Raw genomic sequence first — 13,871 nt, forward strand, 5'->3', positions numbered from 1 at the left:
TGGTTGACTTTTAACTTGCCCTGAAGGCAGTTTGAAATGGATGATAAATGCAGGCTAAGTGAGTGACACCCTCATCCTGTGAATGAGAAAAAAGCCTTAAAGTTTCATAATGAAGGAGTACTTACCATCTCCTCTCCAACAGAGCTATCCCTAGATGTCTAGTGTGATTTTAATCCTGACCCTAAACCATGAAGGTGTCACTGGACAGTAACACTATCAGATAAAATTGATACTCAGCCATATCTAGAAATATAGGAAGACACCTACAGCCGGTTTCCAGGTGTGGAGGGGTGAATACATGGGGAGGTTGAAGGAGACAATCTCAGAGTGTCCAGGACTGAAATGTCTGAAGGCATAATCACCATTGAGGGACCAAAGGAAGGAAGTGGGGAGGGGGCCAAGAAGCAGAATTGGAGCAGTGAAGAGTTTGAGAGGGTTATAGGGATGGAGAAAGTCACAGAGACACAGAGGATTGAGGTTATGGGAGGATTTTTGACAATTATAAATCTAAAACTGAGGTGTTGCTACATTGGGAACCCATGCATATTCTGGGTGCGCCTGGAGACTGTTTTAGCTGGTATTGTTGGCTGGTCCAGGTGCCCAAGGGGTTAAAGGAAACCTGGTAGAATTCAGCGAAGGCCGTCTGCCCGCTGAGAGGCACCAGGAGTCTCTTCCCAATCTGTGTGTATTCACAGGGGGGGGCGGCAGTGTAGACAGAGCACGTTATACTGTCTGGCCCTTGTGTCAATCTGTAGTGAGAGAGGAACATCAGGCTGGCATTTAACTCATTTAACTCCTCCCTTGTGATGTTAGGCTTGAGTGGTAAAAGTACTGACGTCAAGTGGAGGTGGGAGTGCTGAGTGTGGACACAGGGCAGAGAGGAGGAGAAGGGGAAAGACTTGTTTACACAGACTGCAAAGAGCCTGGGGAATAATGCGGAAAGGAAGTAATCCGGAGCTCTTGTCTGACTGATCCAGCTTCCTGCTCAGCAGGATCCAGTTACAGCAGCGGAACATTTCAGACCCGTGTGAGCATGGAAAAAAGGAGCAGTTTGCATCGGTGATCGTATCGAAGGGGGCAACGGATCCACAGATAATAGCAAAGGGCTGCAAGTGTCGGGTATGTGAGCACTGACTGTTACCCCGGTCAAGCCTGTTATAATGGGGAGCAAGGGGCCGGATGGCCTGAATAAAGTTACAGCGGTGAGCAGGCTGTCTGTCTGGGCGAGTGGCTCACTCTCTCTCAAAGTTTCGCCTGGGCCTGGAGAAGTAGAGTTAGTGAGTGAGACGGAACAGGGACAGTTTTACTTTCCCCAAATGAGCCGAGTTACAAATGGAAAGGGGAGTCCCAGTGTCAGTGTGAGGAGTGTCTGGGGCATGAGTCAGACACGGGCAGTGTGTGAATGCAGGGAAATGATGAATATTGGGGGGGGGTTGAGGGTTGTGTGAGGGGTTTCAGGGGTGTGTGTGTGTGTGTGTAGGAGGGGGTTGAAGGGGTATGTGGGTTTTTGAGAGGGGACGTGTGTGGGGTTGAGGGGCTGTGTGGGTGTTTGAGAGGGGATGTGTGTGTGGGGGGGGGTTGAGGGGGTGGGTGTGGGGGGGGGGTTGAGGGGGTACGTGGATGTTGGATGTGTGTGGGGGGGGGTTGAGGGTGTATGTGGGTGATTGAGAGGAGATGTGTGTGTGGTTGAGGGGACATGTGCGTGAGGGTGTGGGGGCTGTGTGGGGGTATGTGTTTGGGAGTGTGTGGTGGTTTGGGGGGTGAGTGTGTGGTGATTTGGGGGTGTGAGAGTGGGGTTTCGGGGTTGGGGGTGGGTGTGTGGTGGGCGGGTTTGGGGGTGGGTGTGTGTGTGGCAATGTTCGGGGGTGAGTGTTTGGGGGTGTGGGGTTCAGGACGTGTGTATGTGTGTGTGTGTGTGGGGGGGGGGGGGGCAAGGGGTTCCCAGAGTATGTGTGTGTGTGTGTGTGTGTGTGTGTGTGTATATATGTTGGGGCTGTTAGTGGGTTTGAGGGGCTGTGCAGGTTTGAAGGGGTGGTGTGAGGTGGAGGTGGTGCAGAGCTAGTGGATGTGTGGGTCAATGTGGGATGAGGGGTGGCTTCAGGGTTTACTGGGTGTGTGGAGTTGACGTGGTGCAGGGCTGAAGGTGATTCAGGGTGAGGGGAATTGCAGGCTGGGATGTCTGCGGGATGAGGGGTGGATACAGTGTGAGGGGAGACTGCTTTCTGCAGTACTCCTTGCCTGTCTAGAAACAGCAATGGCTTAATTGCTTTGAGCTTCCGGTTTAAAACTGGCAGCAAGTAACATACTGGGAGTGAGTCACTGGTGGAAACAAAGACTCTCTTGGTCTCCAAGTTGCAAGGGGCAGTGAGGTTAACTCTTTGCTTGCCAGCTTGTGTCTGCTGCCCAGGGGCAGTAGTTGGGGTAGGATGGGGGTAGGGGAGAAGACGGGATTTGAGGGTGAGTTTGATGAAGTTTAGAGTCTGTATGTAATGAAATGCTCTGCGCAGGATATGAGTGGCATTCCCTGAATTTTCCATTTGCTGCAGCAGAAAGAGTGATTTAGTCATGATTTAGCAATGTCTGCACACATAGCACCTAAATCTCAATAAAGTCTTTCCGCTCTGCAAGACTGTACTGTTCTGTATGGTCATTGGAGAATGTGTGTATACGAAAATAAATGATGCTGGGCTTCCCCCAGGTCTCAGTTTATTATTTATGAAAGGTTGAGAGCTACCAGATCCAGACTAGGTTTGTATGGCCTGAAACTTGGAGGAAGCCATTCAGCCTGTCCAGCCTATTCCAGCAATTCTATCAAATAAACAAATTATGTCCTGTCTATCCTTGATCACCTCTTACCCCTTGCTTAGGAAGAATCTGTCCACCTTTGCCTTAAAAATCTTCAAAGTCTCTGCTTCTACATCTTTTCATGAAGAGAGTCCCAAAGACTCACGACTCCCAGTGGTGGAAAAAAATTCACCGAATCTTCATCCTAAATGGTGACCATTTATTTTTGAACAGTGACCTCTAGTTCCAAATTCTCCCATCTTCTTCACATCAACTCTGCCAAGATCCCTCAGAATCTTCTAAGGTCCAATTAAGTCATTTCACTTTCCTAAATGCCAGCAGATCCAAGTCCAGTCTGTCCAGCCCTTTTACATAAGGCAACCTTCCCATTTCAAGTATTAGTTGAGTAAACTTTCTCTGACCCTCCAGGTCCCTCTACATTTTAGACGTCTACAATCTCTTGTTAAATATAGTACTTTCTGCCAAAATGGAGACTCTTATATTTTCTCACATTATACTTCATTTGCCAGAATTTTGTCCACTCACTTAAGGCGGGTATAAATTGACATAAGTAGTTTATGTTCTCTTCACAGCTTACATTTTCACATATCTTTATATCATCATTATCAAAGCCTATTTAAGAGAGAGATGAGGAATTTTTTTTTCTCAGAGGATTGTTAGTCTTTGGGACTCCCTTCCTCAAAAGGCAATTGTGCAGAATCTTGAAAATATTTTTAAGACGAGATTAGATAGATTCTTGATGACCAAGGGGATGAAAGATTATCGGTGACGTTTAGGAACGTAGAGTTGAGGTTAAAATTAGATCAGCCGTGATCTTATTGGTTGGCAGGGCAGACTTGAAGGGCCGAGTGGCCTACTCTAATTCCTTGGTCCTTTTTTGTATGTTTATAAACTTAGCAATCATACCTTTGGTCCCCTTTGTCCAAGTCATTCATATAAATTAATTCATTAATCAGGCCCTAGCACTTATCCTGTGTCAATCTTGATTACATTTAATTCTAGACCTACAACAATGTAGTTCACTCTTAACTGTCCATTGAAATGTGCCTGTGAGCCTCTTCATTCAGGGGCAATTTGGGATGGGCAATAAAGACTGGCCTAGCCAGTGATGCCCACACCTCATGACAGAATAAACAGAGACTTGTATTTGCACTTAATCAACCTGTTCATACATATTCTGACACATTATGCAAGACCAGTCTTACGCCAGCCTTTAATTCTGAAGGGGTTCATGTGGCGCAATGGTAGAGTTCCTACCTCTTGAGTCAGTCTGGGTTCAAGTCCCACTTGCTTCAGACGTGTCATAACAAGTGTCTGTACAAGTTTACCATCATCTCCTTGCCACTGTACTTTATGCCCCTATTAATAAAGCTGAGGACATTGTATACTCTACCTGTCTGTCACCTTCAGTGATCTTTGCATGTATAGATGCATAAAATCACTGCACTGCCCATCAGTCTGCACCAACCCTCCAAAGAGCATCCCACCCAATCACACCCCACCCTATCTCCAAAACGCTGCTAATCCACCTCACCTGTACATCCCTGAACACTGTAGACAATTTAGCATGGCCAATCCACCTAACCTGCACATCTTTGGACTGTGGGAGGAAACTGGAGCACCCGTAGGAAACCCATGCAGACACGGGGAGAATGTGGAAACTCCACCCAGTCACCTAAGGCTGGAATTGATCATGGGTCCATGGAGCTATGAGGCAGCAGTGGCAACATGCAGGTTCCTATGCCTCCTTTAGAACTATACCCCCAGTTTGTACTGTCTTTACATTTTCTGCTGACCGAAGTGCATCATCTCACATTTCTTTGTTTTGAACTTCATCTGTCATCTATTCCCCCCAACTCCACCAACTTGTCAATATCCTGTTAGACTTCCACACTTTACAATTTACAATTGTAAACTCACAGTTTACAATTCTTCCAAGTTTTGTGTCAGCTTTGAACTCTTGTCCCTTGCACACTCAGGTCAAGATCATCAATGTACACCAGAAAAAGCAAGTGTCCCAATGTTGATCCAATGTCAGCTTCAACTAACATGTAGAAACTTATGGGTTAGGAATAGAAGTCTGCCACTCAGCCCCTCAAGCTTGTTCTATCATTCAATAATATAATTGATCTGATTGTAACCTCATCTTGGCTTTTCTGTCTACGCTTCATAACCTTTCAACCTCTTGCTTATTAAGAATCTATTAACCTTAGTCTTGTAAATCCCCTCAAAAGGTAATGAAGACCACGTATTTGAACATTTTTAAGGTCTCATGAATTTTATGAGAAAACATAACCTAGGGTGGCATGGTTGCTCAGTGGTTAGCACTGCTGCCTCACAGTGACAAGGACCCAGTTCGATTCCAGCCTTGGGCAACGGTCTGTGTGGAGTTTACATGTTCTCCCCGTGTCTGTGTGGATTTTGTCCGGGTGCTCTGGTTTCCTCCCACAGTCCAGAGATGTGCAGGTTAGGTGAATTGGCCATGCTAAATTGTCCATAGTGTTCAGGGATGTGTGAGTTAGTTGCATTAGGTATGGGAAATGTAGAGTAATAGGGTAGGGGAATGGGACTGGGTGGGATACCCTTCGGAGGTTTGATATGGACTTGTTGGGCTGAATGGCCTGTTCTATGAGAATTCTGTGATTCTAAGACAAAACTTATTTCTGTTTCAGTGAGTAGCATCTTTCTTTGAAACTGTAGTCCTAGCTCTAGATTCTCCCACAGAAGAAAACTTCCTTTTCCCCACCTAACAACAAGTCATCTGTTACTCTACTAAATCCAGTGTCCATCCATTGTGAACCTCTGAACTGTTTCCAATGCGTTTACCATAACATGTGGGAGTAGAAATAGGCTATTTGGCCATTGAATCTCATCCACCATTCAATGAAACCGTGGCTGATTTGATAATCCTCAACTCCACTTTCCTGTGAGACCATTTATGTCGATCATTAAGTAAGGAACCCACACTATGCACAACACCCCAGTTGTCGTCTCTTACTGTCTTGTATAACTGATGCATGACCTCCCTACTTTTGTATTCAAACCCCTTTTGAATAAACAACAACATTCTTTTAGCTTTTTAAGTTACATGCTGGACCTTTTGTGGTTTATGCAGTAGGACACCGAACTCCCTCGGCATCTCACAGCTCTGCAATCCCTCAGTGCTTAGATACTGCAATTTTTCCTCCATCCTGCCAAAGTGGAGACTTTCACATTTGCCAACATTGTTCTTCATTTTCCAAAATTTTGTCCACTACAAATTTGTCAATTTGAAGCCTCATTATATTCTCTTCACAGCTTACGTTTCTGTCTAACTTTGTGTCATCAGCAAATTTTTGTGGCTGTACCTTCAGTCCCCTCGTCCAGGGTTTTATATAAATTGTAAATTGCTACCCCAACTTGTGCCTATCATTATACCTTGTCAAATCAAAAAAAGACCCATTTATTCCTATTCTCTGCTTTCTGTTAGCCAGCTAATCTTCTACCAAGCCAATATGTTACCCCCAGCACCACGAGCTTTTATTTTCCGCAATAATCTTTGACATAGCATTTTATCAAATGTTTTCTGGAAATCCAAGTACAATACACCCACAGTTTCCATTTATCCATAGCATATTTTGCTTCCTCGAAGAAGTTCAATACATTGTTTAAACATGATATTTTCTTTCACCAAATCATGTTGACTCTGCCTAGATTCCTTGAACTTTTCTAAGTGCCTTTTTTGAATACTTTTAATAACAACTTCTGGCATCTTCCCTATGACAGAAACTAACTGGCCTGTAGTTTTCTGCTTTTTCTGCCCTTTCTCACTTTTTGAATACATTTGCTATGTTCCAATCCAAAGGAACCTTCCCTGAATTGAAGGATATTTGCAAAATTAAAACCAGCATAAGAACTATGTCAGTTACCATCTCTTGCAAGACCCTGAGTTGAAGTCCACCAGAATCCGGGAATTGTCATCCACTCGCTCCAATAATTACTTAGTGCTGCTTCCCTGGTAATTTTCCTGACTTCCTTTCTCCCTTCCATTTCCTGATTTAAAGCTATTTGGTTTAATCCTTTATCGTGAAGATTTATCAATTCAGCCATTCACCTGTAGGACCGATGCTTACTTTGTTAACTCTTCTTTCTTTAAAAATCTATAGAAACTCTGTTTTTATAATTCTGGCTAGCCTGATCTCAGTCTAAGTTTTGCTACCTTCTTAATCTTATCATCACAACATGAGCGATTTGGTACCTTTCTCAGTAGCTCATTGTCATTTCCATTGTTCTCTGATCTTTACCAATAAATTGGAGAGTATTTATTAAATACTAATAGGATTCTGCGGTTTGACAGGAGTGTGGAGTACAGGAGATGTGTTTTCATGATGAGCAATAAATGTTAATTGCATACCGAAACTGAGCAGTATTAAATTACTGGAATATTTAAGTTGGAAAGAAAGAGAGATTTTGAATTTATAATGTACCATTCTTGTCCTCATGATATTCCAAAGCGTCACCAAGCAAATGAAGTATGTTTGAGGTGTAGTCACTGTTATGTGGGAAACATGAATTGATGTACAGCAATTCAGAAGGGTTGATGGACCTTGCAGTCTTTGCTTCTGAGTGGATCTCATCCCATTTGTTCAGCCTCCAGTCCCTGCAGTGCTGCTCACCTTGGGCAGGCTCAGCTGTCTGCCTCATGCACAATGTTACCAAACAATGACCTTTCCTGTTGTGTCCGTGCAGCCAGGAGCTCCCAGAGAATCTGGGCTCCCAATTCAACATGCCCATGGGGACCCTGCAAAAGCAAACTCTTCTTTTCTGCATGGCAAGATCCCATAGGTTGCAATGGGATAATGACAAGACCATGTTTTTGAGAGAGAAATATATGCTGGGACACCATTAAAATAAATTTATATAATAAATACTGCGCTCACTCAGGGAAGACAATCACAGTGCTCAGTAACCTGTTTAGTGATGCCTAGTTTGGATTCCGCCAAGGCCACACTGCTTCTGACCTCATTACAGCCTTGGTTCAAACATGGACAAAATAGCTGAATTCCAGAGGGGAGGTGAGAGTGACAGCCCTTGACATCAACGCCCTATTCGATTGAGTCTAGCATTAAGGAGCCCCATCAAAACTGGAGTCAAAGGGAGTCGGGAGAAAGGTCTCCACTGGTTGGAGTCATACCTGGCATGTAGGAAGATGTTTATTGTTGTTGGCGGTCTGTCACCTCAACTGCAGGATATCATTGCAGGAGTTCCTCAGAGTAGTGTACGAGGCTTACCAATCTTAAGCTGCTTTATCAATGACCTTCCCTCCATCATAAGATCCGAAGTGGTGGTGTTAGCTAATGACTGAACAATGTTTACACCATTCACAGCTCCTCAGATACTGAAGTAGTCCATTCAGCAAGATCTGGAACAATATCCAGGTTTGGGCTGACAAGTAGCAAATGGCATTCATGCCAGACAGTCAACCATTGCCCACTGTCACTTCAAGGCTACTATCACTGAATTCCCCCATCAGTGACATTTTGGGGGTTACCATTGACTCCTGCAGCAACTAACTCACCTTCTGACTTGCCAAAGCTTGTCCACCATCTACAAGACACAAGTTCAGGACTGTGATGGGATACTCTGCACTTGTGTAGATGGGTGCAGCACCAACAACACTCAAGATGTTTGACACTATTCCAGGACAAAGCAGCCTATTTGATTGGCACCACAACACAAACAACCATTCCCTCCACCACCAACACTGAGTAGTATCAGTGTATACTATCTCCAAGATGCACTGCAGAAATTTACCAAAGTTCCTTCGACAGCACCTTACAAATCCATAATCACTTCCATCTACAAGACGAGGGAAGCAGATGTATAGGAATGTTACTTGAAAGTTCCCCTCTAAGCCACTTACCATCCTGACTTAAAAATATGTCGCTGTTCTGAAACGGTCACTAGAACTCCCTCCCTAAGGGTACTGTAGGTCAACCTGAAGCACATGGACTGCAAGCGGTTCAAGAAGACAGCTCGCCACCATTTTTTCAAGGGCAACAAGGGATGATCAATAAATGCTAATCTAGCCAGCAACACCAAAAATGATTTTAAAAAAATGTTCTTGTGCAACTGAGATTTAGAGTGTAATTAGGTTTGGCTCTGTTTTTGCAGCCATTAGTGTTGTTAAATGATGATTTATCCCGTATTAGTTAACTCCGTGTTAAACATCACCCAGTGAGGCTCTGGAGCCCCGCTCTGGTGTGGCAGTCTCTGCTGCATTTGCAGAGGAAGAGCACGATTCCGGTTCAGTGTAAGGGGGTTTGAAAAATGTCAGTATTACTCTGATAGAGTCATTCCAAATAAACAACTGCTGAAGTGCAAATTAACTAATCTGAACAAGAAATAGCTTGAGTGTTATTGAGGGATTTGATCATGGAAATTGAAAAAACATAAAATACTGCAATTTACTTTTCACACAATGATTGTCTGTCACTTTCCTCTGCGATGTTGTGAAGTATAATGAGAGGAAGTCCACAGTTAGACACTTTCACAGTTTACTGAGCTACTGAACATGCTACAATCTGCAGGAAGTGCCTTCAGGAAGCTACTACCTAAATCCTGTGAGTGACAAAAACATGCAAAGAAATAAAATATTCGTAAACAATTGTGGGTCACAATGATTTTTTTTCCTTAGAAGAACATTTAGTTCTCAAAAATTATTTTATTAATCCTTTCCATTTAAAAAAATACCTAAATTACAAAGGTAATTAGGGCAGCATAGCAATATAATTGAATAATTCAGTCCAAATGTATTCAGTGGTTTAGCCAAATTTACAAGTATTGGTGGCACATATCCATATCTCTCTGGAATATTTTAAATCTTAAGTCTGTATGCATTCTTATCAACTTTTCTGATTTATAAATACTTGTGTTACATATATGAAGGAAATTTCCTATGTCACATTGTGATTACATTTTTCAGGAAATGGTGCTGCTGCACTCCTATTGAGTGCTGAGATTGGGCTGGTCTTCCTATGTGTAACATGAGAGAAGGTTAATTAATAATATTGGATGAGGCATTATTGATAACATGTTGATAATTCAGCAATGGTAAGCACACTTTACTAATGATTGTAAAAGTGGAAATATTGGAAGTATGGAATTGAGGGATCTCTGGGTAAAACATTAATTTGATTTTGCACATTTCAGATTTCCAGCATGTCCTGTTTGTTCTTTTTAGCATTTTCTGTAGTATGCACTATACACTTTTTAAATGTTAAAACTATAACCTTGGGATTATATGGAGCAAAGTCTCACACCTGTTGGCAGACTATGCAGTTTAGTCAAAAAGAAATTGTCCAGAATCCACAGACTAATCCAGTTCATTGTAGCAGAGTCTCTCAGAAATGATCAGCTGTTCACACACTTGTCTAAACTTCATTTACTATTACACCCCTTGCCCCTCTTCTGCTCTTGTAGACTTCAGGAATCTATCACTTCATTCATCTCAAAACGAAAGATGGTTAAGAGGAAACACAGATACCTAAAACATTGTATAGAAGGATGGAAGATTTGCACAACATAACATACTGTACAATTATATTGTGGGACCAGAACTGTTATATTTGTGACTTACTGGTGGTGTTGATTTTTATTTGACAACCCTCCTGTAAAGCACTTTAGTATATAGCTAAAGCGTCATTGGTGCTGTATAAATGTATGTTGTGGTTGTTGTTTTTGGACACTGGCTACATTGTGCCTCTGGGGTATGGGTATCATATCATAGCCAGTGATACCAGTGTTTTACTCTGCCCTCTTGTGGCAGGAGGAAGCTCTGCCAGCACATACAGCTACGCTAAATAAATATTTCAAAAAATGCTAAACAAATATTTCAAGAGCAGAACTTGTCCTCTGAAAATACTCAAAGTGACTGAGATCCAAACTATGAAATGTCCAGCAGAGACAGATCTAATATCCCCACCAGTCTTTAGAATTCTGCTCACTGCAAACGTGGATTCACTTTTCTGACCCAACCTTTGTGCCTTTACACTGGCTGGAGGTGGGAGTTTGCTATAAGATTAACAGTTATTCTTGAATTAAAACTTAATGGATCAGAAAACAGGGGAAGTGCCCACTGCAGTCTGGTCGATCCTTGAAGATAGCAGATCCCACACTGTATGTTTAAGCCTGAAATAATATATATATATATATATATATATATTTACCAAAAGACATGCATAATTATAAAGAAACAGAAAAAGTGAGCAGTTACTGATGCTATAGACTCTTGAAAATAAACCGTTCACATGAGGGTAAAGTACTTTTGAAGGTTTTTCTTATACTGTTGCTTGGCAAGACTTTAAGAGGAAATGGTTTTTTGTAGACTTCCTGATTGTATGAAAGTGTATAGGGCAATGGGAGCACTTTGACTTGGCATAACAATCTTGAACGTGTGAGTAACACTCTTGTAATGTCCCTATCCTAGAATTGTGCTGTTACAGGTTGGTTTAAAAATTATGTTTTGTGTGATAGAGAATTAGAGGCCTCTTTCATATCTCTCTTATTAACCTCCTATTGAAGTAAAACTGGTGAAAGAAATCACATGGGCTGCTTTTATGTTCTTTCTTGTTTTACATTATCTCACAAAGGCAAGATTCACCCAACATCATTTGACAGATTCCAAGGGTCAATTTCAGAAACTGAGTTTGTTGGTGACTGAACTAAGGATGTCAGCAATGCATTAACTAAACTATCAGAAGGAAGAGGTCTCGATCAGTGCAGCAGTTTCTATATGTTGAATAGGCAGCAGCTCAATTGACCCTAGCTTTCACATTGAGCAGTTCCAGAAAGGAGGAACTGTCATTTCTGTAGCACCCTTCAACTGCAATACAACAACAAGATACATTTTATATAGCTTTATTAATATGATCAATATGAGGGAAGATTTAACATCACACACTGTGTAAGATGGTATTAGGGCAGATGGCTATTGTTTTTTGTCGTAGAGGAAATTTTCAGGAACTTATTGAAGAAGGGAGTTAGCGATAAAGAGGAAAGAGGTTTCTGGTAGCTCCCCAATGGTGGGAGATCAAAATGAAAGATTCTCAAGAGATTGGTGTTTAAAAAGTGCAGATATATCCCTAAAGAGTATAGAACCTGAGGACATTACGGAGCAAGGAGGGGTGAAGCCATGTAAGGATTTGAAAACAAGGGTGAGAATTTTAAATTCAAAGCATTTTGTGAGCAGCAACCAATGTAAATCAGTGAGTACAAGGGGGATTGTGAGGAGGGTGCAGAAATATTTCAATGAGATTTGGACAAGTTATAAGGTGGGTAAATTCATGGCAGATGAGTATAATGTTTGGTAAAAGAGAGGTTATTCACTTTGGGAGCAAATCAGGAAGACAGATTATTACCTGAAGGGTGACAGGTTGGGAAAGGGGGAGGTGCACTGAGAATCTGGTTAGCCTTGTACACCAGTTGCTGTAAGTAAGCATGCAGGTGCAGCAGGTGAAGAAGAAAATTAATGGTATGCTGACCTACATATCAAGAGGATTCAAGTAGAGGAGCAGGTATATTTTGCTGCACTTGTACAGTGTCTTGGTGAGTCCACATTTGGTCTCTCTATCTGAGGAAGGATGTTCTGGCTGTGGAGGGAGAGCAACAAAGATGACAGGACTGATATATGAAGAGAGACTGGATCAGTTAGGATGATAAAGACTGGAGTTCATAAGAATTAAGGGGGGCATCGCATAGAAATCTATAAAATTCCAACAGGATGAGACAAGGTAAACACAAGAAGGATATTTCCAATGACCAGGGAGTCTAGGACCAAGGGTCACAGTCAAAGGATATAGAGTAGGCCGCTTAGGACTGAGAAGAGGAGAATTGGTTTCGTCCAGAGAGTATAGGAACTCCACTAGTTGACTACTAATTTGAAAATGCCTCTGCTTCTGTCCTCCCTTCCAAGTTGTACATTGAGCCTGTCTGTCTGTGTTTCTTCTACTAAAATGCATTACCTCACATTTCTCTGCATTGACATTGATCTGCCATGTGTCTGCCCATTTGGCCAACTTGTCCCTTTGAAGTTGCTCAGCATCATCCTCATAATTTGTTGTTCTCCTTAGCTTTGGCCTCAATATCCATCTCCAAATTTTTTATATAAATCAGGAAAAGCACGAGTCCCAACACTGATTCCTGGGGAAACACCACTTTCAACTCGTCTCCAATCTGAGGAATGCCCACCTATACCTACCCTCTGTTTCCTGTCTTCTAGCCAACTTCTAATTCATGCTGCCAAAGACCCATCAATCCCAAACATTTTAATATGCTAACCAACCTGCCATATGGAACTATATGGATTGTTTTCTGCAAGTCCGAATATACAACATCCATAGCATTATTACCATCATTCACTGCCTCTGTCACTTGGTCATAGTGCTGAATTAATTTGTCAGACATGACTTGCCTGTGACAAAGTCTTGTTGACTGTCTAGTATTAACTAACTTTTCCTCTGTGTATATTCACCTTATTTTCCCATGTTATGGCCTCCATTTGTTTTCCCATTATTAATATCAAGCGGCCTGGCAACTTCTCTACCTGGAGAGCTGCCAGCCTTTTCAGCACCTCTTAATCTATTGCTGTACTGCTAACTTGCTTAACACACACATTTTCAACCAAGCCATTGTCACCATCTTCTAATTTGATAGACAGAAGCAAAATAATGATTTAGTAGTTCTGCTGTGCTCTTTGTTTCAGTGAGCAGCTTACTCTGCTTGTTCCTTATGGGCCACACTCTATCATTCACTAATCGTTAACTATTGACATGTTTGAAGAATGTTTTCCTATTTGGTTTAGTGCAGCCTGCCATCCTTTCCTCCGGCTACCTCTTAGCCTTCCTTTTTTTGCTTTAGCCTCCCCCCTGCATTTGAGATACTCTTCCTGATTTCTTTTGCTATTATTTTTTCAGAGGCATCATATGATTCCCTTTTCTTCCTTATTTTCTCATCAATATCCTTAATCATCCAGGGTATTCTAGGGATCCCCAATTTTATTTCTAATGGGTATGTACCTAGCTTTTGCT

General features: G+C 42.2%; 1 protein-coding gene across 3 annotated transcripts in view; it reads left to right on the top strand.

Annotated features, from left to right (window-relative positions):
- Window positions 1-705: 705 nt before the first annotated feature.
- The window catches only part of elk3 (ETS transcription factor ELK3), an 88,855-nt gene continuing 75,689 nt past the window's right edge, over window positions 706-13,871 (top strand). Inside the window, exon 1 of one of the 3 annotated variants that reach the window (XM_072562400.1) lies at window positions 706-1,119. The gene's annotated coding sequence lies outside the window, so the exon portion shown is untranslated. The remainder of the gene's footprint in view (window positions 1,120-13,871) is intronic. The other 2 variants (XM_072562399.1, XM_072562398.1) reach the window with 2 other exon arrangements.

Source organism: Chiloscyllium punctatum, chromosome 44 (genome assembly GCF_047496795.1).
Source record: "Chiloscyllium punctatum isolate Juve2018m chromosome 44, sChiPun1.3, whole genome shotgun sequence".
Taxonomy (NCBI): domain Eukaryota; kingdom Metazoa; phylum Chordata; class Chondrichthyes; order Orectolobiformes; family Hemiscylliidae; genus Chiloscyllium; species Chiloscyllium punctatum.